The 26798-nt window shown below is 38.5% G+C and overlaps 1 protein-coding gene across 3 annotated transcripts in view; it reads right to left on the minus strand.

Annotated features, from left to right (window-relative positions):
- The window catches only part of PPM1L (protein phosphatase, Mg2+/Mn2+ dependent 1L), a 333931-nt gene that overhangs the window by 167311 nt on the left and 139822 nt on the right, over positions 1-26798 (minus strand). Inside the window, exon 1 of one of the 3 annotated variants that reach the window (XM_029214084.1) lies at positions 18553-18658. The exons of the other annotated variants lie outside the window; for them this stretch is intronic. The gene's annotated coding sequence lies outside the window, so the exon portion shown is untranslated. Of the gene's footprint in view, positions 1-18552; positions 18659-26798 lie in introns of those variants that run through there. 3 annotated transcript variants of the gene reach the window in all.

A 26798-nucleotide genomic window follows, 5' to 3' on the forward strand; every position in this document is an offset into this window, starting at 1 on the left:
AGGAACAACCTATATAAATCTGTTGGAAATGTCTGCTTCTTCAAGGACAGTCTATCTCTGTTCTGGCTCATTCAGTCCCTGTACCTCTTCAGAGCAAAGGGAGTCAATTCCCTACACTTGTATAGCACTTCATGGTTTACAAAGTACTTTTTTTTAAGCTCTGCTAAATTGAAAGTTTCAACTGAGATACCATGGTCATGAAATTCCCACTTGAAGTTCCAGGCCCACAGGCAAATTTGTAAAACAAACATTTAACAACCCGCTTTCCATTCTAAATAGACCTAACCCACATTCAAAATGAAAGGGTCAAGAGAATGACAATTAAGGGTTTCCGGGGAAGATTTCTTGGGAGAGTGCTGTTTTGTGTGTCCCTTCCCACACATAACACAGAGGACAGGGTGCAGGTGGTGGATTCATCTCCCTTCACTTCATGTCAGGAAAGAGGGGCTTCAAAAGGACCATTCGGAAGGCCTAGCATGTGTCCCTCAGTTTGGAGTTCAGGGGATGAATGTCTGGCTTCCACCTGGGAGAGCTAAGAGCACAAGAGCTGAAGGAGAGGTGGGAGAACAAGGTGACCATGCTGGACTAGCCTGCGCCCTGGCACTTGTGCGCCCCAGGATCCCCCTTGAGTACTTCCTGTGGACAGATGTGGGCCACAAGGGGAGAGAGCTGGTGTGACAGAGAAGCCACTAGATATGTCCCTGGAGGATGGCCTGGAGGGGTGAAAGGACTCCAGGCAGAGTCTGTATGGAGTGGATTGCTGAGAACCAGGAGGTAAGGAAAAAGCACTGCTTACAGCACGACTAAGTAAAATGTAGGGGGCAGGGGGGTGGCTGAAAAATTCACAAAAGTGGCCAGGAGAGAAAGAGGAAGCACTGAAAGCATGAAGCCATTTTGTGTCACCATCAGTCAAGAGCACTTCCCTGCCCCTCTCTTTCTTTTCCTCCCTTTTCCAGCTTAGACCTTGGCAAGATCAGAAACTTAAGGTAGCGTTCCCAACTGCAAAGGTCTTACGTGGGGGAGGGAAGCAGGAAGAAGATTTACTTTCAAATCAAGTTTGAAGTTGTAATTACCTCATCAAACTGGCCATCTTACCCTCTGATCTGAGCCTGTATTTGCAACTTAAAAGTCCCCGTAATCAAGTATATTACTTACAAATTGTCAGAAAGTCATAGGACTGCCCCGAGCTTTCATCCTGGGGTAGGGGAAGAACTTCCTCTCCTGAATATATTCTAATTAGACAGTGAGAAACAAAAATCAAGATGCTTTCTGATTAGATCCCATGAACCTTGTTTGTGGTTACTAGATTAACTGAAACTTTTTCAGCAGCAAGTCATATCCGAAACCCAACAAATATCTGTCACGGACTCAGATGTATCCCCTAAAACTCGTATGTTGAAATCCTAACCCTCAGTGCATCAGAAATGTGACTGTATTCAGAGATAAGGCCTTTAAAGAGGTAATGAAGTTAAAATTAGGTCATTAAGGTGGGCACTAATCCAATATGACTGGGGTCCTTATAAGAAGAGATTAGGACACAGATTCACACAGAAGAAAGACCCTGTGAAGACACAGGGAGAAGACAGCCAGCCATCTGCAAGCCAAGGAGAGAGGCCTCAGAAGAAACCAGTCCTGTCAACACCTTGATTTTGACTTTGTAGTCTCTCCAATTGTGAGAAAACAAGTTTCTGCTGTTTAAGCCACCTAGTATGTGGTACTTTGTTACCAGCCTATAAAAATCACATAAAGTGTAACAGTTTTGCCACCAGCATGTGTTAAGTCTCCCACTTAAAAAGAAAATTCATCAGCATCAGAATACAGGCACAACTACAAAGTAAAGGCTGAAAAGAAAATTTTATGTGGGTTATTTTTTAGGCCTTAAATGCGGTTGTTCAAACAGTTCCTCTATGTATCACTGTATAATTCTCCCTATTTTAAAAATATCCACAGTATGTATTAAATACCTATGATATCACACCAGACAACTTCAAAGACACGACTGGAAGTTATTCTGCTTTTCCAACTGTACTTTCCGGAGAGCTTCTGGTTAGAAGAGATAACACAGCCTGGCTTTGATTCTGGGCCTTTACTGAGGTTGGTATATTAAAGTGACACAGGTTAGGGTTTTTTTAGCTCTACTTTTAGGCATGGAATGTTCCTTATACACACATCTGGCAAAGGCAAAGATGCAGAAAAAGGCCTCCTGGTCCATCATCCTTCGGAGCATCTATTTGCACGACATCAACCCATTTGCCTCAGGTAGGAAACCTAACAACTCTGGCTTTCTTGATTCACCTGCAAAACAGAAATACTTGGCTGTGAGGCATCCTGGGAGGATCAATGATTATTTATAGGGCTATAACAAGCTCCTTGGAATAGACTTGAAAGAAAACAAGCACAAGGGACTTGCCTCTTAAAGAAGTGCCTCTATCTGTTCATGCTCTACCCATGCAACATTCAAAACAAGTCAGGAGGGCTCAGGAGAATATCGTCACGAAGCCCATCTATTCGGGTCAGAGCGCAGGCCTGTGACATTAGTATTGGATTTTTTATCGCATCACCTACAGCCACCATTGCCACAGCAAATGCGTAGCAGAGCCAGAAAAGAGCGTTCTAAAACTGAAACACATATCCCCCTACTTGGTTGAAGGAAGCCACAGCCAGCACAGCTAGCAGAATTCTTCTGCTCCAAAGTCAACTCAGTATGCACTTCCATGACTGGAATTTTTCAGCACTTGTGTAGCTATCTTGGGGAGATCTAAGACGTCCTTGTCCTCAAAGAGCTTAAGTTCTTGGTGTGGAGTCGGCATTATTGAAATGAAACTACAGAGAGCGATCATGTGGTGGAGAGAGATATAAAATAGCTCTGGTTCCAGGCCTACTATTTTATTAGTTGTCTCATCTCAAACATGTCAGTTTCCTCACTCCACTCACCTTTGAACAAAGGGCCTGGCCAGATGGTCTGTAAACTTCAGTTCCCAAATTCTAGAACTCTAATCAAGCATCAAATTGCATGGTACAACCTATCACGGTTCAGAAGTCATAAAGGGAGGTGGCACTGCAGCCCTCTGGAAAGAGAGGGATTCATTTGAGTTATGATATGAATTAGCAGAGAAAAAGAAACCAGACGAACAGGGCAAAGGGGCACTAGTTACAGAGCCAGCCTTTCTGGCTCCAGCTGCATTAGGTCCCTGAAGGAGACTCTTAGTCAGGACCCTTGTCTCAAAGGCTATCTCTCTCTCATCCTGCTTCCCTCACCTCTGTCTCCACTTTGCTATCAGTAGTATTCCTGGCTGTTAGGTTTCTGAATCCAGAGGTTTATGGCTGTGAAGTTAGCTTGCCTTACAGCTTGAGTAGGCTTAATCTTCTACCACCATCAACCCTGGCAAGAGCATCCTGTAAAGAATGCTAGCTCCCTGTAAGAGTAGGATGAGCCGAACCAGAAGGTGGATTTCTGTCCTCTCTGGCCCTATGCTTAACTAACTCTTCAACCCTGGACCACCAGTCACTTAACCTCTCTAGACGTCAATTTCCTCCTTCAGAATATCTGCTTTAGTTATATCTCCACTTTCATTTGAGGAACCTACATGACATGATAGACATGACTAAACCCTAAGGTTCTCTAAAAACTTAAGGGGGTTATTTTTATCCTTACTATTAATGGTACAGATGTGAGGACTTATTGAGATGATGAATTAGTAAAAGAGTTTTTGTATTCTTACTTCTAGTAACAGTGGACTAGTTTAGAGCAAAACAGTCTCCTGAGAACACAAGGACTCACTTACTAAAACACTTTACAACTGCTATAAAAGTTGAAGACCACAAATTTTGTTAACAATGACTAAATTCGAATAATATGCCCAACTCATCTGAATTGTTGCTTTGATCACCAAATGGATAGCTTAAAGCAAAACTGTATTGCATTTCCATCTGTGTGCTCTATAATACACACATACTAAATAAATTAAAAACCTCTCAAAAATGTCATGATTCCTATTTCCAAAACTCACTGGCAGCATGAGTTGGAATGAGAAATTCAATTTTATGCATGCAAATGTGACACTTACAAATAGGGGTTTTAGTGAACTGGTAAATCAGATCTGCAGAACAGCAGCTGTTGCAAATGGCCATGATGCTCCTTGTTTGATAACAACGTGTGCTTTCTACATTGAGAATTCTAAGCTGATTTCAATGATTAGAAGTAGCTTCCTGATTTTCTGAATTTTACAAGTTGAGTTTGTTTGGACAGATGCAGTTTATGCTTAAAGGGAATATAAAACAAACAAGAGGAGATAGTCATTTTTCCTACTTTTGCTGAGCCAGGTCAAAATGAACTTCCAGCACTTCTACAATGAAGTTTTATGTCAATAAAGAGCTGACAGAGGAGAGCAGACCTGAAAGAAAATCTAAATGTGAATTATTTCGTAGCATCAGACATAAGTCAGAATTTAGCTTGTCACTTTGCAAAAATGTCATAACTGACCTATCTTGGTCCCATATGGAGAAGTCAGCCTAACTATTATATGACTGCTCTGTGCTTTATGGTATGCCACAAGGTGCTATATATTAGTTAGATTGTGGCGGGCATATGCCAGTACCTCTATCAAGCTTTGAAATAGCAAATGTTTTCCAGGCACCAACTAGGCTGAGGATGCTGTATTTTTCTAACACTTGAGCCCCATGGCTTATTAAACTGTTTTATTCTGTCCTTGAGAACAATGTATAGGTAGGTACTGACTTCCACATCTAGAAGTTGCCCCATTCATTATAAGGGTAGATTTGGCTGGTTAGACTTGATTCTCTCTCTCCCTAGGACAGAACTTGTCAAAACTAGGGATGATTTCCTCTCTGGGCTAGACCTTCCTTTAATTCTAGAAGTTTTAGAATATAAAGAGATGAGGAACAGCCAAAAGTTTTTAACGTTCCTCTCAAATACAATATTTAACTATTTCCCACACTGCTTTAACCCTCTGCAGAAGATTGGATTCTTCAATGTATCCAAAATGTCTAGGCTTCCAGCTGACGTGGCTGGGTTTTTCTCATAGCTCATAGCCAAGCACTGTGGGAGTCATCAATTGACTGTTCCCAAGCGGATCATGATTTTCCCTAGGGCAGAAATCATGGCTCAATGGCAACACCCAATCACATCCTCTTTTGTCATTTAGGAGAGAGGTTAAACCTTAACTAATTTCTCTTCTAAAATAAACAGAAACAGTGAATCTAATTTCGAAAGAGAGACTTTTAACAAGGCATTTGCAGAAAAATTCATACCTTCTTTGCTAAAGTAGCTCATCCTCTGGGAAAGGGGCACACAGATCGTGGTTTAACTTGCCTAAGAATAACAGATAGAGTTTGATAATTCCACCCACTTCTCCTGAGAAGAAAAAAAAAATCATCTTCTGAAGGTGTCAGGAGTCCCAGAATCCACGAAGATTGTCCTGAGACTTTATCATGCTCAAAGGTTCCAATGCACCCCTACAAGCTTTGTTGAAAAAGACTATTTTGCCCAGCAGAGAATCATTCTTAGATCATATCAAACAAGGGTAAGCCCCTACACTGCCTGGATTTCTAACTCAGCCTCAATATTCAATTAAAAGTGAGGATGACTGAAGAGGAAACTGATATTTCCTTATGACTACTTTTCTTTTTTTCTTGAAGTACAGCTAACTAGTTTTCTATTTAATATTCTAGCACCCAGGTCAATATTCTTTGATGTCACATGATTTGAGAGCAGTGGTGAGACAACAAAGCTATTTCCCAAGTGTTGTCATGAGTTAAACCCACTTAATAAACCAGTTGCATATACTATGCAATGACCTAAAACTTGCTAAAATAAGGCCACGTTTTCTAAGTCATCTTGACTGACTAACTTCTAAAGCCCTTTCTTAAGAATCAGGAAATACAACATGGTTCTCATGAAGCTCTTCCAGAACGATGAAATATTCATTCAAAAAAATATCTTCAAGTGGAAATAAGGCAGGAGTCAGCCTAACTGGGTTCTGTAATGTGTGACTCATTTCAATTTCCTGTCTGACTTCAAGGCGAGCTGCCCAAACTCCTTATGATGAAGCTTTATTGTGACATCTAAAGTGAGATCTTAAAAGGCAGAGTGACTTCATTTTCAAATAAAACTCATCAGTGAATAGGGAATACATCGATTGCTTTTAGAAGTGAATTTTCTCCTTTGTTCCATGAGGTTACTCTTGATATAACCAGACACAAATTGTACTTACTTTGCTAGTAAAAATAATAAATATAAAAGTTAATTTTATAGCAGCTCCAATTGGACAGGCATTAATTTCACTCCAGAGAAGGGGTAAATTAGTACCTTTAGTTGTTTATTCATTGGCGATTTATTGGCAATCAGTTTATTTACTGGCAAATCAGGCCCAATAAACAAATACCTGTCCTTATTATTACCCAAATTTCACTACTAGGATATGGTCAACCTCACTTTATCACATGCTTTATGAGGAGAGAATCCACAACTGTCTTAACTATGATTGTATTCCTTTTGCCTAGCACAGAGCCTGACATATAAGCAAACTATATAACTTTTATTCTTTAAGAACCATCTAAGTTTGCTTATCTGTAAATACCCAAAATACATAAATTCTTTCAGTTTTTACTGTTGTGGGAATGACTACATAAGAGGTGACTTCAAGGTAGATACTGAGATATCCAAATTCAATCTATATCATTTAAGTATAGTCAGAGTTGTATGGTCCTAAGAATAGGAAAGAACACAAGATCCCATCTAGTTTGTTAACTTAAGATGGAAGAGCCACTTACATAACAGGAACCAAAAAGATGCAAGCCATGAACCTGGTGGATGATGGAGGCTTTTGGATCGTGTTATAGTCAGTTTCTAATGTATGAAGAAAGTCTGGGGGATGAGTAAAATAACTATAAGATTAGCATTCCAAGACAAAAGATTCCCTCACCACCACCCTTTGATTGCTAAAAGAGATTGTCCAAAACTAATATTCTCAGTCTTTAAAAATTGTGTGTGTGTGTGTGTGTGTGTGTGTGAGAGAGAGAGAGAGAGAGAGAGAGAGAGAGAGAGAGAGAGAGAGAGAGAGAGAGAGAGAATGGCACACCAGTCTTTTTTTTAAGACTATGTGACAGCCACACACTTGCAAGGCATATAAGACCCTAAATTCTTAAGCTGTAGAGCATGCATGATTAGCCTTGCAGAAACTTGGGTGGGGCGGGGGCGGGTGGGATGTGGGTGACTGAGGATTTAATGTGGCAGGATATGAAAACTAAATGCATCAATGCAACTGCTGGGTTTCAGCTGTCTCAACAAAATATGCAGTTCATCCTTGGGGGATGGGAGACCACATATTGCATTCCTAAAAACTAAGACCTTCTTATGTACAGGAAAGTAAATGGGTTTTTGTGGTCCTAGAGTTTTATCCATTTAGAGCTTCCAGATGGGTCACAAACCTCATTGTGAAAGAAAAGGCCAAGGAAAGTCCTTCCAGAGTGGAGGTACCAGGAGCCTGGGAAGGGGGAGGGGCAGGCTGGGGGTGCAGTGGGTCCCTCAAGTCGAGTCTGGGGGAGTCTGGCCCTTATTTCCATAAAGCCTTCAGACCTCTTAGCAGGGTGACCATAATGAGTATTCTGGCTCTGGAACATGCTGCCCTTGGCTGGCACCATGGAGCCTGCCTGCAGGGACAAGGACTGTGGGCAGGCACTTCAGACAGACCCTCACAGTGAGAGACCCAAGCAGTGGAGCGCCACTTCAGCCTTGGCAAAGTAGACAGAAGAAGCCCTGGTGACCGTGACGACAGCTCAGGACCAGACCTCTCCTTGTGCTCCCAGGACCATTTAAACCCTGGAGCATATAGCGTGTGTGCATGGGTGTGTGTGCACGTATGCAGCAGTGGAGGAGAATGCCAATAACAACTGACATCAGATTCTTCAACAACCCTAACAAGAAGGCTCAAAAATCATTTTAATTTGAATGATAAAAAAGACAAGTAATGTTTTCTTGAGCCCAAGTTTCATAGAGCAATTCACACCAGCTACTCACTTATTAATGTTCTAACACAAAACAGGAAAAAGCAGACATATGACATTTGGATTGCAGCTATTTCTGACAGGAGAAAAATTTTTCTTCAGTCTGAAAACAAACTATTAAACTTTTAGCTTTTGTATAACAAGTAAAACAATATGTATAAGACACCCTCTCCCTTCCTAAGAGCCTTCTCTATGCCTGAGCCTATGAGGGTACATACTGTAGGTGGCATGAGAATACAGCCGGGATATACCTATTATATCCATTGGTTATTTTTTTATCTTTAAGATAACACTGTCAAAATGGTCACAACCAAATATCCTATTTTGGAAGAAAGCCCAGTTCTTAAGTGGCCTCAATTATAACCTCAGATAAATGAAAATGCAGAAGAACACAGTGGTCACAGGCCAGATGGAGGGGAAAAGAAAGGAGGAAAAGAAGCCCTTGGAAAAGGCTTCTCAGTCAGTCCTCCTGCTGAATCAAAGGGCGTACAGAGCTGGCCCTAAAAATAACCCGTCTAATCCGACTCTTCCTGTATTTAGTGGGTTTCACAAATTTTATTCTAAAACTAAACAGAATAGTGGTTATGATTCTCACGCATACAAAAAAAGGGAATTTCAAAGCCTAGTCTGAGAAGATTTCACAATCTTTTTCATTAACCATCCAGGGTTTAATAACCCTTCTCCATAATCTCTGTTTTATTCCTGGCACTGTACTTTAAACCCGTCTCCTCTTCATTGGTATGTACCATTGTGCTTCCAGGTCTGACGACTTGAACATGGCATTTTGAAATTTAATGCTTATTGCCTAATGTTATCTATGGCCATCTAATTTCTGATCATTAGCAAACTTGTTAGGAATGAGTTTTGTCTCTTTTCTGGATTCAAATTATTCCAAACAACAGTAGTTTATTAGTTACTAGATCTATGAAATAACATATTTCTTATTATTCTCTTTCAGCCAAGTCAATGGTGAACTATTCATGGTCCCTAAAGTATCATTTTCCAAAATATTTTTTAATTATAGAAATATAATCTATCCAATTGTGTGTTTTGATGTGGACATTTTTAATATCAAACAAAAACTGTTAAGGAAAGATACATCTAATCTATAATTTTTCTATTATGTTAGAATATTTACGCATGGTACCGCTTTTTATATTCAGTTTTTTCACATCTGAAAGACATCCCTGACCCTACTCTGAAATCTTTTTTTTTTTTTTAGATTGCTTCACTCCAGCTGTGGCGTGTGGGTTTTTTCTTCTCTAGTTGTGGCATGGGCTCCAGAGCACGTGGGCTCTGTAGTTTGCAGCAGGCAGGCTCTTTAGTTGAGGCACGCGAGCTCTGTAGTTGTGGCGTGCAGGCCTAGTTGCTCCACGGCATGTGCGATCTTAGTTCTTGGACCAGGGATCGAACCCGCGTCCCCTGCATTGTAAGGCAGATTCTCTACCACTGGACCACCAGGGAAGTCCCCTAATCTGAATTCTTATCTGCTGTGATGCTTTGCAAACAGATTAGAACACACATTTTCAAAAGGTTTGGGCATGCTGCTTTTCCAAGGTACTATACAGACAGATCTTGGCTACCCAGAAGTTATTCTGGACTCATTCACATCTGTTCAGCCATTCATTTATTCAGGAACTATTTGTTAAGCAACTAATCTGTGCCGGTACTACTGTGCTAAGTGCTGGGCATATACATCAGTGAATAGCTTTTGGTCTGGTGGGAAAGATGAGCAAGTAAACAGGCAATTACCATATGGTGTTGTGAATGTCATAAGGATACATACAAGAAAAGGGTACTCAAAGGAGGGGCAGCAAACCAATTTTTCCTAGGGAAAATGCCCTTAGCAGGTGAGGGTAAGAAGGAGTTAGTGTGCATGCGTGTGTGTGTGCAGGGGATTGGAGGGAGGGCACAGAAGCATTAGGACAGGGAGCTGGGGAAACTTTACCTGATGGTCAAAGGACTTAAATCTTGATGTATAACAACTTTTACTTAATGATTTTGGTTTGAAATCTACCTAGAATTTTATTACAAAGAACAAAAGGATGATAATTTAATATATTCTTTATAACTCAGGGCCATCACATTGTTGGTATGCCTTATATCACAGGGATGTCCTTGGGGTTCGTTGGGACTTGCTACACCTATACTGTATGGTCCCAAATTGGCTTTGAAATCATGTCCTTTTTTCATATGGTGGTCTCTTCCTCTGACCTGCTTTCACTGTTGCTGCATGTAGGTGTCCCTCACCACCCCACCTTCCTTTTTGCTTTTAATATCTGTGGACATGGAAACCAGAGACCCAGACTTAGGAAAATCATGTTTAATAGAAAACATAAGCTCTGAGTGAAGCTGGAAAGGACTTCAATGATATCTATTTTAGTCATCCAGGGATCACTTTGCTTACTCTCCACTGATTACTTATATTCAAAGTAATCAAGGCCAGAAATGCAAGTTATAGAAAGGTCAACAATCTCTAAAAGAAGAAACACTTTCACTGATCTGTCACTTTATAGTTTACATAACAATGTAAGTTTAGATGATTCCAGCTAGAACAGACTATTTATAATGTCAGTAGACTGGGAGATTTCTTTAATACCTTTCAGCAACTGTGGGACTGTGAGACCAAATGTGTCCCACTAATGCATTTGCAGAATGCCTACTCAATGTCACTGAACCAAACACTGTCATGTAAGCCTCTAAGTCAACGAGAGCAAATGATGATAAATTGCAGAAGGAACAGAAATGAATGGCATTAGAAGCATTCAAGAATCCTAATTCCTTCTCTTGTCCTCAGCACCTGTTCTCTAAGTACTCTTGGGAATTATGTCTGCGTTCTCCACCGTTAAGTTAAGCTTAGACCCATGCACAGAGATGGCACAAGAAACAGCTGATGAGCAAGTGTCCCTATAGCTTAAAAATTAAAGTCACAGACAGAAAGAGGTATGGCGCATTATGTTTCTAAGTCACTTTTTAAAAACTGGTAGTGGGCAAGTTCTCTTTTCCCTCCTATTTGGAGGGCCTGATTCCTCCAATAAGCTCCATGAACTTAATCATGCACATAACCAGCCCAAATGCCTTTCTGATACCTAGAAATGGAACAAGAAGCATATGGAGCAAAAAGCAGTAGCTAAAGTTGGAAGCATATGTTTCTCAAAGGTGTTGCCAGAAAAAAAACTGGAATGTGAAATTAGAGCTCAACTGGCAGCTGTCTAAAAAAATATACTTTTTAAAAAAAGGTGGATTTCAGAATGTACTGAAAAGAGACACGTAGGCAGGCATCTTGTTTGAAATCTGAGACCATGAAAGGTGAGGATGACAAAAAGTATTTTTAATCTATATTTTTCTATTATACTCAAATGAGCTACAACACAGCAAATGTGCTACACTTTAGCATCTAGACCAATATTTTTATTTCGATTATGCACTGAAACCACTACTGTGGCAAGATTTTCAGTAATTTCTAGTAGCCAAAAATTAGTTTCAGTATTCATGGTATCTAATAAAGAATTTATATCCAGAATATATAAAGAACCATTACAATTCAATAAGAAGAAGGCAAATAACACAATAAAAAAAAAACTGACCGAAGACTTGGGCACTTCACAAAAGATATATATAAATAGCCAACAAGCACATCATTAGTCATCAGGGAAATACAAATTAAAACCACAATGATATACCACTACACACCTATTAGACTGGGTAAAATTTTAAAAGCATCACCATGCCAAGTGCTGGCAAAGATGTGGAGGAACTTGAATTCTCATTCACTGCTAGAATGAAAAATGGTACAACCATCTTGGAAAACAGTTTGTCAGTTTCCTATAAAAGTAGACATATACTAAATATACAACCTAGCAATTCCACGCCTAGGTATTCACCCAAGAAAAATGAAAACATATATCTGATTAAACATTTGTACATGTAAGCAACCTAAGTGTCTATCAACAGACGAATGGATAAAGAAGATGTTTTATATATATATATAAAATGGAGTATTACTCAGCCATAAGAAAAATGAAATAACGCCATTTGCAGCAACATGTATGGACCTAGAGATTATCATACAAGTGAAGTAGGTCAGACAGAGAAAGACAAATATGATATCACTTATATGTGGAATCTAAAAAATAGACAAATGAACTTATTTACAAAATAGAAACAGACTCACAGACACAGAAAACAAACTTATGGTTACCAGAGGATGGGAAGAGAGGGATAAATTGGGAGTATGGGATTAACAGAGACATACTACCATATATAACATAGATAAACAACAGGATTTACTGTATAGCACAGGGAGTTATATTCAGTATCTTATAATAAACAACAATGGAAAAGAATTGAAAAAAAAGAATATAGATATACCGAATCACTTTGCTGTACACCTGAAACTAACACAATACTGTAAATCAACTATACTTCAATAAAAAAAATTTGTACACGAATGTCCATAGTAGCATTATTAATGGTAGTCAAACATTGGAAACAACCCAAATATCCATGAACAGCTGAATGGATACATACTACTCAGCAATGAAAAGGAATGAATTGCTAATATACAGAACAACATGGCTGAATCTCAGAAACATGCTGAGCAAAAACAAGCCAGGCATAAAAGAGTACGCATTGTACAACTCCATTCAGATGAAATTCTAGAGAAGGCAAATCTAATCTACAGTGACAGAAAGTATCAGCAGTTGCCTGGGGCCAAGAATCAAGGTAGGAAGTAACTGAGAAGGGGCACAACGGAACTTTATGGAGTGATGAAATGTTCTATATCTTGATTGTCGTGGTGATTACACAGCTATATAAATTTATCAAAAATCACTGAAATATACTTAAAATGGGTTTGTTTTATTGTAGGTAAATTGCCCCTCAGTAAAGTTGATTTTAAAATGTTTCATGCTAACAAAACTAAAAAATATTACTGAAATCATATTTTCTTCAACCTCTCACAATACGGTTCCCTGTCTACTTCTAGATAGCCTAGGTCCCTACACTTACCTGGAATATAGAATTTATCTATTTTGCAACCTCATAATTTCACTTTTTGTACATTATCTCCTTCAAAACTCATTAATACAACTCTACTAGCTGTTGAGAGGCCAAGAACTCTGTGTACTCTTATTTGAACCTCTGATCTTCCTCTTAAACATAGCCCAGGTATATCTCATCTATTCTGAAAAATTCATAAGTTTGCATGGAATATTCATATGTTATTCACAGAACATTTTAGCTACAGGACATACCACTAAACATCTCATCTGTCCCCTGAAAACCTGTCTCATATTCAAGTTACCCCATCACAGCATATAATGCTGCCAAATACACATCTCAAAATGGTTATCAAATCCAACTCTTACAAAAGGAAACTCAGAGTTATTTATTTCACTATTCTTCATTTCCCACAGCCATTCGGTTTCCCAATCACCCTCTCTCTCTACCGGAGGGTCCTGTACTACATTATAAAATCTTTTGGGAAGGAATCATTTATTATTTCACACTTTATCCCTCACAGTACCTAAAGCAGTGCCCTGAAGTTCACAAATTCTTAATAACTGTTTGTTGCATCAATTAGTACATCAAACTATCAAACAATCTGCTATAATTAACACTTCTTCAACAATTTCTATCTGACACACTTCAATCTGAGCAAATAACTCTCCAGCATGGACAGTCACATTGTTATAGAAGGTCACAGGAGACTCAGAGAAGTAAATTGGTAGAATCGGTGAAATTTCAGGTCTTAGTAGAGGAAAGGGAATGCCTTCACAGTTCTTCAGACAAGTGCCTCTTGGTATCTTTTTCCCTACTTTTAAGAGTTTGCTCTCCTAGTGCAGAATCCTGTTAACGGAAGGCAGCTCCATAGTGGTATAAAGAAACCAATCCTGAACAAGGCTTTGCTCTAAGTGCCTCAATTTCTCCCTCTGTGATTAATGGGTAGGGTTAAAAGTTAAGATAAGAGAAAGCTCTTTGAAAATGCAACACCAACAATTATAAAGGATTATTGCCTAACAAGTAAGAGGTGAGGAGGCATGGATTTGCTCAGAAATGGCAAATAGATCCTACCTTGCATAATTTGCCTGACTGAAGCACTACTTTAGGAAAAGCTTAAGTGAGGTTTGTCCTTGGCCCAGGAAGGGGCTTGAAAACTAAATACCCCAGGTGATCTCTAAATTTCACTCAATTTTCAGGGTGTGTGATTCTAGCCTTAATATCTAGCCACATCTTATGGCTTTGCACACATCATTATCCAGGTCTTCCCAAGCTTTTTAAATCACAACTATTCCTTCTCACTACTGCCCCTGATTTAACACAGATTAATCTCATAAACTGAGAAGTCTTTTCTACCAGCTTCTCTGCTTTCCTTCCTGAAGTAGAGATACCAACAACCCTCAGGGGTTCAAGACACCCCCTCCATCATCACAAGCAGCAGAATCGGTATTGGGATGGGATTAAAGCCAAATGGTCCGCATGTTAGGAAGTGGGACAGACCATAGTTCTTGGTCCACTCTGCATGCCCCTTTTGGATTCTTCTGTTAGAGTCCATAGAGGTTGCCGATCCACCTTTGAAATGCCTCCTCCCATGTGTAATAAGGCTGCCTCTTGCTTGGTAGGACCCCTGCCCTGCGAAGGCTTAGACTAGAAAGTAATGCTAGTGCACTCTTCTTTCTCTTCCCTGGGGTTTGTTTTCCCATACCACAGGGCAAGAACCGAGGACAAAAAGTAGAGGATTGGACCTAGTGAAAGGAGTGGAGCCCAGGGAGCCTTCTTTTAGTCAAAGTCATAGATGAGACGGATAAAATGAGTACTCACAAGTGGTAGAGGCCAATCCATCAGAGGTAGGCCTTCCACAGAGGGCTTTGGGATCAAAGTCCACCAATAATGAACAATGTGCATTTGCTAGGAAGGGCAGCACTGCAGAGCTCCCTGCAGAACCGACGGTAGTACTAGATGGCTGGGGTTGAGAGCTGGGGTCCTACCTGGCCACTCCTCCAACTCTCTCCATTGGAAACATACAATACAACCTTACTCTAAATGTCATCACCCTAATAGTGAGGTATACTCCTACTAATAACACACTCAACGACATTAATCTTTATTCAGATCCCTTACTTGCATTCTGCCAAACCTAACAGAGAGGGAAAGGATGAGGTTATTTGTATTATAACAGTACAGGCATGGTAGGAAAATACCAATAAAAACCCTAGTCGTCCATGAAGCTACAGATGTACAACCCTGATACTCAACCATCACACGTGACAGCTATTTCTTTTTTCCTCATTATAAATGATTGGATGCTAATCTATCCTGTTTGGTCAATCTCTTTAAACTTCAAATTCTATAAAAATACCATAATGTTGAAGCACTTTACAGAGTAAGTTCAAATTTCAGCTCCTGAATCCCTGAGTTCAAAAAATGCCTTTTGAGTACCATAAGAAATGGCTCACCATAGTGTATATCATCTTGGTTACCTGCTGCAGCCTGCAACCAAGATGCAATGTTAAATAACGTTATTTCATTTTCTTTGAAAAAACAAAAACAGAAGCACGGAAACCAAAAGAAACACATCATAAGAGCTCACTTAAGCACACACAGTTGTTAAGAAAACTTTTAAACACACACACATAAAAAAATTAAATTAGATTTAGGAAACAACTGAGTTTAAAAAAAATAAAGATACAAACGCCATGGAATTAAACTGAAAGAAGCTTGGAAAGTTTCAAGTTTTGATTATATTTTGAGATCGGGAATCCATAATAGAGAACCTTATTGTTCTTCCTACATGTTCAAGGTTTTAACAAAACAGCCGGATTCTTCTTTTATTTGTGGCTTGAAGGGGAAAATAGCTAATTTCCATGACAAGATTTGACACGACATGATGGGACCTATCATGACAAGAAATGGATTCTTCAGCCACACGTCCTTCTTTCTTCCCAGGACTAAGGAGTATTAACTAGGCCAGAGCACCACCTCAGCTACAGGTATCCCTTCATGGTTTTCAGAGAACCAGTTACTCCTGCAGATGCTGAAGAGCCCCCCACCTACCTCTATGGGCAGAATTTAGAGCTCCTGGGAAAAGAGCTGATTTGCAAATTGCTATAAACAAAGCTCTTAATGTTGCATTGTTGACTTCTAGCACTCCCTCCCCTTGGCTTCTATGACAACTGCAGCTCTCTGATTTTCCTCCAAACTCTTTAATTTCTCCTTCTCTGTCTTCTTTATGGCCTTTGGTCCAACCTCTCTTTAAACAGTTCTCTCTTTAGCCATTTCTTCACCCTGAACTCTCTCCATGGGAGAGAACTCATTTATTCTCATGGTTTAAAAAATCACCTTCAAGCTGATGTTCCCAGATTTCTATCCTGAGCCCAGGCAACTCCTGAGCTCCTAACACCAATCGGTCTAATGAATATCTATATGAGACCAATGCTCCAACACCTCAAACTCAAGAAGTCTAAAATTGAACTTAACTTCCTTCCAGGGCCAGGTCTTTGTCCTCTATTGCCTGTTAGGTGACAGCAATCATCTCAAATGAAAACTAAGAAGCCCTCGCCACATCTATTATCGGCACCTATGATGTGTCATATCTGTGGTTCCCATGCCATAGCCTACATGCAAATCCCTCCTCATCCTTCCTTCTTACACTATTGTCAACAGCCTCTCTGCACCATTCTCTTACATCTCCAGTTGATCCCTTACTTTACCACTATTTATCTCCCTTTTCAAAAAAAAAAAAAAAGTCCTGAGAGGCTATTTAGAAAATTTAAAGTTCTTAGCAAAGCACTCAAGGACCTTAACAATCCAGTCTTATTTGCTCTTGCTAGACTAATCTTTTATCAAATGTTTCTGAGCACCCTTTACTCTTGTCATTGTTTGTACATATAAGGGTTCACCCACCTTCACATTTATATTTTTATTCATTTGTGCCTCTTTCATGCCACCCCCTGAACCCACAATGAACTCCCTCTCCTCACTGTAACATCATATTCACTGTTCAAGCCCCAGCTCAAATACCAACACCTTTGTGATCACTCTTGGAACTCTTGTAAAGGAGAGCAGAGAGCCTAGACCTCTAACAGAGTACTTATGGGACTCTGCCCATCACTACAGTTAATTGTTCATGCATTTAACTGCCCTAGTTGGTGGTGAACTGTTTGAGAGCAAGGACTGTCTTGGTAATCATCATATTCCTACACTATTTATCTCCGTGCATTCACATTACGTAGGCAGGCCTCCATAAATATTTGGTGAGTAAATTTCATCAATCCTCTTTGCTTCTCTGTTATGATTACGGTTTCTAAATATAAGGTATGCTTTTTAAAAAGGAAAGTAGTGGTAAGTGGATTACATATAGTCTCAACTTCTGTCAAGCAGACTTTCTTCCCCAAGTTTATGGGTGTTTACAAAATAGCGCTCAAAGAAACTGATAAACAACTATCCAACAAAAATTATTTGTTTGTATAAACATGACAGCCATTTCTTATTGCTCCAATAAGAGCAAGAGTAACAAGGATCCATACTTCTTCTTTGTAAGTCATTTTAAGGTCAAACGTCCAGAGTAAAAGCAATTCTTAGGTCATGATTTTCATCATAAATAGACCCTAATATAAACATGATCTAATACTTAGAAAAGCTAAGACCAAGTTTCTTGAGTTGACTGTAACCATTAAGGGTCATTCAAGTATAAAGACTAGCAAAAAGTCAAAACTTTTTAAGGTAAACAGTGGATACATTTAAATAGGTTCATATTTCAAACGAGGACAATATAAAGAAATAAAAAGTTTCCTTCTTTGCTGAATATTCTCCTTTTGCCCCTCCAGAATCATCCTCCACCCTCTACAGTGCTCTGCCCTGAGATGCTGGTCTGTACAGCCAGTGTCAACTGGACTCCCTGCCTCCTGGCCTCTCACTGAGTTTGACTAATGGGAAGTAGGAGATCAGAGGGTGAGAGGACAGGTAGGTTGAGACATTTATCTCCTTGGACACCCCCCTGACAGACCACAGACTGGCAGTGGCTCTGTTCCTGCTCTTGTTGAACAGTCCCCCTCTCATATCTTCAGCTCTTGCTGGTTTCCAGTAACACGATACCTCTTCCCCTTAAGGCTTAGGGGTATTAAGAGCTTCCCACTGTTGCTAGCCCGGAAGTCCTTCACCATCCCTTTTTGATTTCTCTTAACTCTGTCACACTTTTGTAAATGATCCTTCCATTAAACATAGTGACAATACTTGGAAAGGAATTTGGCAAGACAGTTTATGATGAAGAAGATAATTGCATCTTAGAAATAAATACAATAAAACAAAATATAATACACACATACCTAAGAGCAAAAACACTACACCGCCAATTCAGAAAAATGAAGCACAGAACAAATGAAACTATAAACTTGAGAGAAAAAGAAGAAAGCATGCAGATACTTTTTAAATTTTTATGATAACCTCATATCATAAAAAACCTTTTTATGATAATCCAACAAAGGCCCTCTTCCGAATGAACATATTAGAAAACTGGAATATACATACTCATCCTTGTCCACCTTTTCTCGAAGCTTCTTTAGCTGTTTATTTTGGCTGAACTTCAAGTTTTGAATTATGTTCTCAAAGTATTCGTCTTCCCTGTAGCTCAACTATATTAATTTAAAAGATTTGGGGAAAAATATTAAAACCAGTAACTTCAAAGCTTTTGCTAAATAACATTGAGATATTTTCTTAAATTCTATCACTTAATAAAGTTAACAGAGAACATTAAAACTTGCCAAAGAAAAGTTAAGTTCCAACTAGCTTAGTTCTATATTACAGATCACTGCTGCACTGGCTAAATCACTACTTCAGTCTATTCTTTTGTAATTAATCAAATGAAACTAAATGTCAAACAAGCTTTTCTATATTGATATTAATCCTTACAGGACAGACAAGATAAAAGCATTCGTATTTAGTACCTACTATGTTATAAGAACATAAGAACACTGTTATAAGAATTTCATATATCACATATATATGATATGATAACCTCCTAAATATTATTGCTTAATTATTCTTAGTTTTGATGTGATTTTTTTCTAAGTAGACTGGAATTAATGTTGATAAGGAAGTTTAATTTTCATCCTAAACTACTTATTTCTCATTATTTATATTTTTACAAAGCCCTGCTACTGTTCTAGTGTTGTAACCCAAGATATTATCTCAAACCTGTCTTCCATCTCTGTTCTATGGAAGCTATGCTTTTATTGCATCCAACTATGTATTATGTTATGTTCCCAACATACATAGACTCGTATGTGGCCCCAAAGAGTGCCCCCAGTAATCTCTACCTCCTGGTATTTATGCCCTTGTATAATCCCTCCCCTTGAATGTGGGCTGGACCAAGTGACTTGTTTCAAACGAATAGAATATGGCAAAAGTGATGCTTCTGGAGTTATAAAAACACTATGATGTCCATCTTGGGTACTCTGTCTTGCTCTCTTGCTTGCTTGCTCTGAAAGAAGCCAGTGCCATGTTGTAATCTGCTCTATGAAGGCCCATACAGCAAGGAATTGTGGGAAGCCTCCAGGCAACAGGCAGTGAGTAACTGAGGCCTTCAGTCCAACAGCCCACAAGGAATTAAATTCTGCCAACAACCACATAAGTGAGCTTGGAAGTGGATCCTCCCCCAGACAAGCTTTCAGGTGAGGCTTCAACATCAGCCAACACTCTGACTGTAACCACATGAGAGATCTTGAATCAGAAGCACCCAGGTAAGTGGTGCCTGGATTCCTAAGCCAGCAAAACTGTGAGAAAATAAATGGTTGTAAATGGTTAAGCTGTAAACTTCTAGGATAATTTGTTATGCAGCAATAACACAATACTAATACACATATATCACCAGATATGTAAGTCAGTTCTTTTTTGTTTTTTTAATCAATAGCCCTATAGACATACAATCTGCAGAAACTAATAGCGCCAAGGGAAGGATATAAAATTTTAAAACATCAGAACATATGGTCTTTCCTTAAAATTAGTATTAAGAAGCAGCAGGAAACAGAAAGAAATCTAGCTAAAATTAGGGATTATTCAATGAATAGAAGCCCAATAGGAACCCACTGAGAAATGAGAGGCTAAAACTGATTGATAAAGGAAAACTAGAACTAAGATTTTAAAAGGCTTAAATGAGAAATTAAAATGTAAAGCACTCAAATAAAGAGAAAATTGTCTTACAAATAATGTGATAGTTTAAGAAGATTTAAAAATATGTTTTCTCTAGTTCTGTTTTTCCCATCAAAAAGCAATGGGAATAGGGTTAACCAATACTAGAATATTAAGAACAGAAAGCTGTTCTTAAAGGGAACCAGGTCTAAGAAAGAGAAAGAATGAAAGATAATACAAAAAGCTACATAGATTCCAATCTGTAGATTTGATGACTTGCTCTTAGGATACTAAAAGAAGGTGCATAAGTCTCTTGATGACCACTTGTCATAATTGTTCAAAACAAAGTATCTGTAATGTATATAAATTATAAACATGACTGTGGTTTTGAGTATGACTATTAAAAGAAGGTAATCCTAGAAGTTACTGATTTGTAAGCTTAATTTCAATGATGGAGGGAAGGGGGAGGAGTCACAAAAAAACTAGGAAAATAAAATAGAGTTCTTGGAACTATTAAATGGGCACTCAAGTGATTGGAAGGTCAATATTCCACATTTATCAATGAATCAGTGTCAGCCTGTAAGAACATAATGGTCCAAGGTGAACAGGATTCAGTTTGGAGTGTAATGAGATCGAGAATGACTGATGGACAGGTCATGCTGAGTGGTAGGGCCACAATGAGAACACTTTTTCAGAAAGACATTGTTGTATATTAGAACTAGAAGGAAAATGTGAAAAGAAATTCAGTAGAGTAACCTTATATGAAGTTAGATTAGCAAATCACACAGTCAAAATTACCCTTAAGATCCTTAGAAAGGGTCATGGAAATACAGACAGTAACACCTCTGTGAGTCTAACTCAGCCAGTCTTTCCTCCAGCACTGGAACAGACCTTTATTTTTCTGCTGTGAATGAGATGAAGAAGTTGGAGCATGCTGCACAAAGTCACATATCTTTCAACACCAAAATCACACCCATCACGGCAAGAGGCTCACAACTTAAGAGGCATTAGGAAAGCAAGATGACTGAGGAACAGCAGGGTCACATCTCACATCACAGGTGCACTCCAGGAATAGCGCAGGGGAATCTCTCGTATCATGGAAGATGATGTCTGTCTGTCTCTCTCTCTCCTGTCTCTATCTCAGTCTCTCTTTCCTCTCCCTCCCTCTGTTTCCTTCTCTCCCTTTCTCCCTCTCTCTCTCCACTCCCATAATATCATGTGCACATGACAATAAGCTACTGCAGTTGAACACAGTGGAAAAGATCTAGTTATAATGGCAGCTGATAGCAATGTAGCACTGATACTTTTAAAAGATAAGGTCAGTAAGAATTTGGCCCAATGACTCAAGCTCACCTTCCCAATGCAATAGACCATAGTCTTCCCCTTATCATCTTTCCCTCTTCTACACTAGGATTATACTAAGTACCCTACAACAGAGGATAGACACACCAAGGGGATGGAAACAACACTGCTCTAAAAGTCAAGAGACCTGGGCTCTAGATTGGTTCTACCCTACACTAGCTGTGTGAACAGGAACATGTCCCAAGATTTTTCTTGGTCTCAGCTTTCTCCTTTTAGAAATGTAAGTATATTATCCTAGACAATAATCTCTCTAAGGTAATTTTCAGCTCTGGATTATGTCTTTATTTCCCATATATCATGTTTTGAATTCTTTTTTTTCCTAGTACATAATGAATCTCTTGTGAAGTGTTACAGCCTAATGCTTAAGAGCTTGGGCTCTGAAGTCCAATAAATCTGGGTTCAAATCCCAGTGCTGTCACTTTCTAACTGTGACAGTGGGCACAGTTGCTAACCTCTCTGAACTTCTGTTTCCTCTTCTAAAATGGGTACAATAATATCCCTTTTGCAATAGGATTGCTATGAAGACAAACCAGGTAATATATATAAATCACCTACTACAGTGTCTTGTAAACTCTAAATAAATGTTATTATTGATGATGATGTTGTTACTAGAATAAAAATGTATTAAATGTCTGGTTAAAATGATGCCCCAGGCCTTACCTAAAGAACAGGAGAATAGGAAGCAAATGATTCCTAGGATATCAAACCAACACCCTTGCTTCATTAGCTCCTTGTGCCAATCCACAAAGCTCTCCAAATCAAATTCTGTCCAAGGTATCATGTCTATTCTGGCTTCATAGTCTAGGATAGGCTTCCAAAATATGGGTAGTGGTCTGTGCTTAAATGGAAGTAGAAAACCTGTTTAAAACTGAGATTATTTGCATGTATGAGAAAAAGTCAAAGAAGGTTATCTGGGGTTTTATTCTGCTATAACAATCACACATACCCCTCTTATCAACTTTTCTTTTATTAAGTTTAAAAGGTATATTTTAAAAGGGAGAGGAAAAAAGAGGTGAAATACCTAGAATTAAAATTCTGCTAATAGAAAGGTTGAGGACAAGAATTTACATGCCATACAAGAGAGTTAATTAAAAACACATTTAAAAGGTATTATGATTTTTAAAAACCATAATTAGCATGTCTATTTTAGTTAGCTTCTGTCCATCAAAGAGAAATTTAATCCCAAAACACAGAACTACTTCAAATTCAAAAAATGTAACTTAGTGACACTGAAATGAATAGTTTTTTTTAAAGCCTGTTCTTCTAATAGATATTAACCTAAGAAAACCCTGCTCTTACATGGTATGTACTATATATCCAGTTTGTATAAGAAAATTGATTCATTTGGCTGATAAACTGCTTTAGCTGATGAGTTTTCCATTCATATCAATTTCTGGAACACTCTGAGTTTCCACTGTTCTTACTATTCGCTCCAAGTAGCATTGTATTTCAGTATATTTTATCCACAGCTTGTGCTACCCTAAATCTCAATGGATTTTTGTCCTCAAACGCCATGTTCTTGATTTTTGTTGCTGTTGTTGACTTTCACTTCACCACAGCTACTGGAAAATAAATATGACTTCAAAGGAAAATAAAGATGAAATCAAATAAATGTCTTAAACACTTATCTTGATTTGTCTTACCTTTGAAGGTAAGACAGGGCTCAGTAAAAAGTAACTGCCAGAGGACCTTGGCTTCCTAGTCTGATTTGAAGGTCCCCCAAAAAGGTTTTATTTGCCAGTACAGGGTACCTAGAACTAAGAATAAATAGCAATGGGGTGTGACAAACAAAAGAGCAAAATAACCACAAGACAATTTTTAACTAATTAACAGTTTTAAATAATTAATATTAATTACCTTTGGATAATTAAAAGGAAAACAGAACAAAAACATCAACAAAAGTCTTCCACGAGTAATTTTTACAATTTGTCAGTTTGTTGACCGGAAAATCTGAGCATGTATCGTTCCTGCAGATAGAGTTCTGAATCTAGAAGACCTGATTCTACTTCTGACACTACCTTCATAGCCTTTAAACATTTATTTAAGTTTAATGCCTCACATTCCTTTGAACCTCTGATCAATCAGACAGAGTAAAAAGATACAAAATATCCCCTTCCTATAATACATATATAGTAAAGACTTTCAAACAGAGCAAAGAACGGAGAGGAATACTACAGATATTAAATTTCAAGTTAAGGACCACTTCCTACAGAATAGTGGTTCTCAAATTTTAGCATGCATCAGAATCACCTGGAGGACTTCTTGAAGAAGACACCCTCCCCAAGTTAAATTTGTCTCCTAACAATTTCCAGGTGATGCTGATGTAGCTAGTCAGGGGACCACACTCTGAAAACACTGTTTGAAAATTCGGGATGGTATGCCACATCCACTATCCCCACTGTCGCCCTACCCAGGAGGGTTGGGGTAGATAACCAACAGCCAAACAAATTCTAATCCATTCACATAATACCCAGTTATCTTTCTATCTGGCTTTCATTCATTCACTACAAAACAATCTTATAATACCCGAGAGATCCCTTCATTATAAAATGAAAGACAGAGCCTTTCATTATCCATTTTTCCTATAAACTCTAAGCAACAAGTTTCTTAATAAAGCTCATTAGCTTTTGGTAAGCAGCCTCTCTTTTATCCATTACTGTCAGTTCAAAAATCTCACGAAAATTTATACATGGTGCCTATCTTTCCTTTTCTGAATTTAGTAATGCCAAATGCTGCAATACTTAAATACCAAGACAATTTGTAAATATGGGTAGTTTTCACATTATTTTATACAAACTTGTGTATTTTGCTTAACCATATATTACATCAAAGAAACTTAACTGCTCCCCTTCAATTCCATTTTTTTTTTTCTGATATACAAGTAATAGGAGAGAATTCTGATAAAATGGCAGAGTAGGAGCACCAGGAATCGGGCTCTTCACCTAGACAATAATTGCACCAGCAGAATCTGTCTGATATAATAACTATTTTGGAACTCTAGACTCTGTTGAAGGATTGTAATTTCTAGAGGAAGACTTGCAGAATCAATTTCAGCTCTTAACATAGTAACACTTGCCCATCTCTCACCCCCAGTCACATGGCAGGCAGCTGTACACCTGTTCCTGAAACAGCTTACACACAGCTTGTGGGAGTTAGGGTGAGAAAAAAGAACCTTGTCTTCCAAATATTGGGGATCTGTGGACTGATTGCTGATTGCTGCTTAAGATCACAGAGGTGCAGACAAAAAGTTGGGCAGCCATTGTTGTTGCATCTCTCCCCATTCTTGTAAGCCACTCCCCCTCCAGCAGAAGTGACTTTTGGGGGGATTTTAAAGGGCTAGCAACCTTTTCCCCCCTTCATTTTTAACTTTTTCCTCTTTTGGAAGCCAGACGTTAAGAACTAGGGCATTAAAAAACACAGGGAAAATTAGAAAGTGACTGCACATGCCCAGGGAGAGGCTCAGAAAAGACCTAAGAAGACATTACGTTTATATCTCCTGATGATCCTTGGCAAAGAGACAGCCTACAACTATCAAACAAAACAATAACAAAAAACGGCAAACTCTTGGGAAAGGGGAGAATCTGATTTGAGTTACCACATTATTAGGTTCAGATGTCCAGTGTTCAACAACAACAACAAACAACAAAAATCACAAGGCATTCAAAGAAATAGGAAAATACGGCCCATTTAAAGGAAAAAATAATAACAAATCAATAGAAACTGAACCTGAAAGAAACCTAACAGAAGATATACTAAAGACTTGAAAACAACTGTCCTAAAGATGCTTTAAGAGCTAAAGGAAGATGTGAAGAAAGTCAAGAAAAGGATGTGTGAATAAAATGGAAATATCTATAAAGAGACAGAAAACCTAAAAAGAAACCAAAAAGAAATTCAGTAGCTAAAAAGTACAACAATCAAAATGAAAAATTCACTAGAGGGATTCAAAAGGCAGGTTTGAGCAGGCAGAGAAAAGAATTACTGATCCTGATGACAGGACAATGAAAATTATTTAGATGAGGAAGAGAAAGAAAAAAGATTACAGAAAAGTGAACAGAGCCTAAGGGACCTGTAGGATACCATCAAGTGGAACAACATATGCATCATGGGAGTTTCAGAAGTAGAAGAGAGAGAGAAAGGGGCAGAGAGAATATTTGAAGAAATAATAGCTCAAATTTTCCCAAATTTGATGAAAGACATGAATATAATCAGCCAAGGAACCCAAGAAACTCCAAGTAAGATGAACTCAAAGAGACACACACTGAAACACATTTTAATCAAACTTCAGTAAGACAAAGACAAGAGGAGAATCTTGAAAGAAGCAAGAGAGAAGTAAGTTATCACATACAAGGGATTTTACTACAATTTTCTTTCTTCTTTTTTTTTTTTTTTTTTGGTGGTATGTAGGACTCTCACTGCTGTGGCCTCTCCCATCGCGGAGCACAGGCTCTGGACGCGCAGGCTCAGCGGCCATGGCTCACAGGCCCAGCCGCTCCGCGGCATGTGGGATCTTCCCGGACCGGGGCATGAACCCGTGTCCCCTGCATCGGCAGGCGGACTCTCAACCACTGCGCCACCAGGGAAGCCCTTACTACAATTTTTTAAAAAAAGGTAAAAAAGTAATAGACATTCATATTAAAAAAGTTAAGAAACACAAAAACATATAAAAGTCAGTCAAAACCAACTATAATCCCTCCACCTGAAAATAGCTACTGTGAACTTTTTGATATATTCCCTTCCAGTCATTTTCAATGCATATAAATAACATTTTATATTAATTTTTGCCTACCTAACAAACTGTAAGAATTTTAAATATTCTTTTAGAATGACTTAATAACTTCATAATATTTTATCATATGGATGAGCCATAATTTAACAGTACACAATAAAACCCATAGAGAAGTAGAGCTTTAGCCTTGGTACACATAGGAAAAGTGTTTTATTCATGCATTGCTTTTGAAGAGGGTCTCTGCAATACCTTTGTAAACCACATAGCTGCCTGACACACTATAATAATGGTTGGAGCTCATTTTTGCACTGACATCGACCATTGCTTATCCACAGTAGGTTCATCCAAGACAATTTTTTTCTTCCCTCCAAAACAGGGCAAAGATGGAAACAAGGCCTGGCTAATTAAATGGATGAATGGATGAGTGGATGGATGATGGATGGATATATGGAATTTGATAAAGATAAACATAAGTATAGGTATGAATATAAATATATACCAATAGCATGCATATATATTTTATAGTGTTATATATCTATCCGTAATTCCTAGTATATTA

The sequence above is a fragment of the Monodon monoceros genome, unplaced genomic scaffold (assembly GCF_005190385.1).
Source record: "Monodon monoceros isolate NGI ecotype Baffin Bay Population unplaced genomic scaffold, NGI_Narwhal_1 Super_Scaffold_11, whole genome shotgun sequence".
Lineage (NCBI taxonomy): Eukaryota > Metazoa > Chordata > Mammalia > Artiodactyla > Monodontidae > Monodon > Monodon monoceros.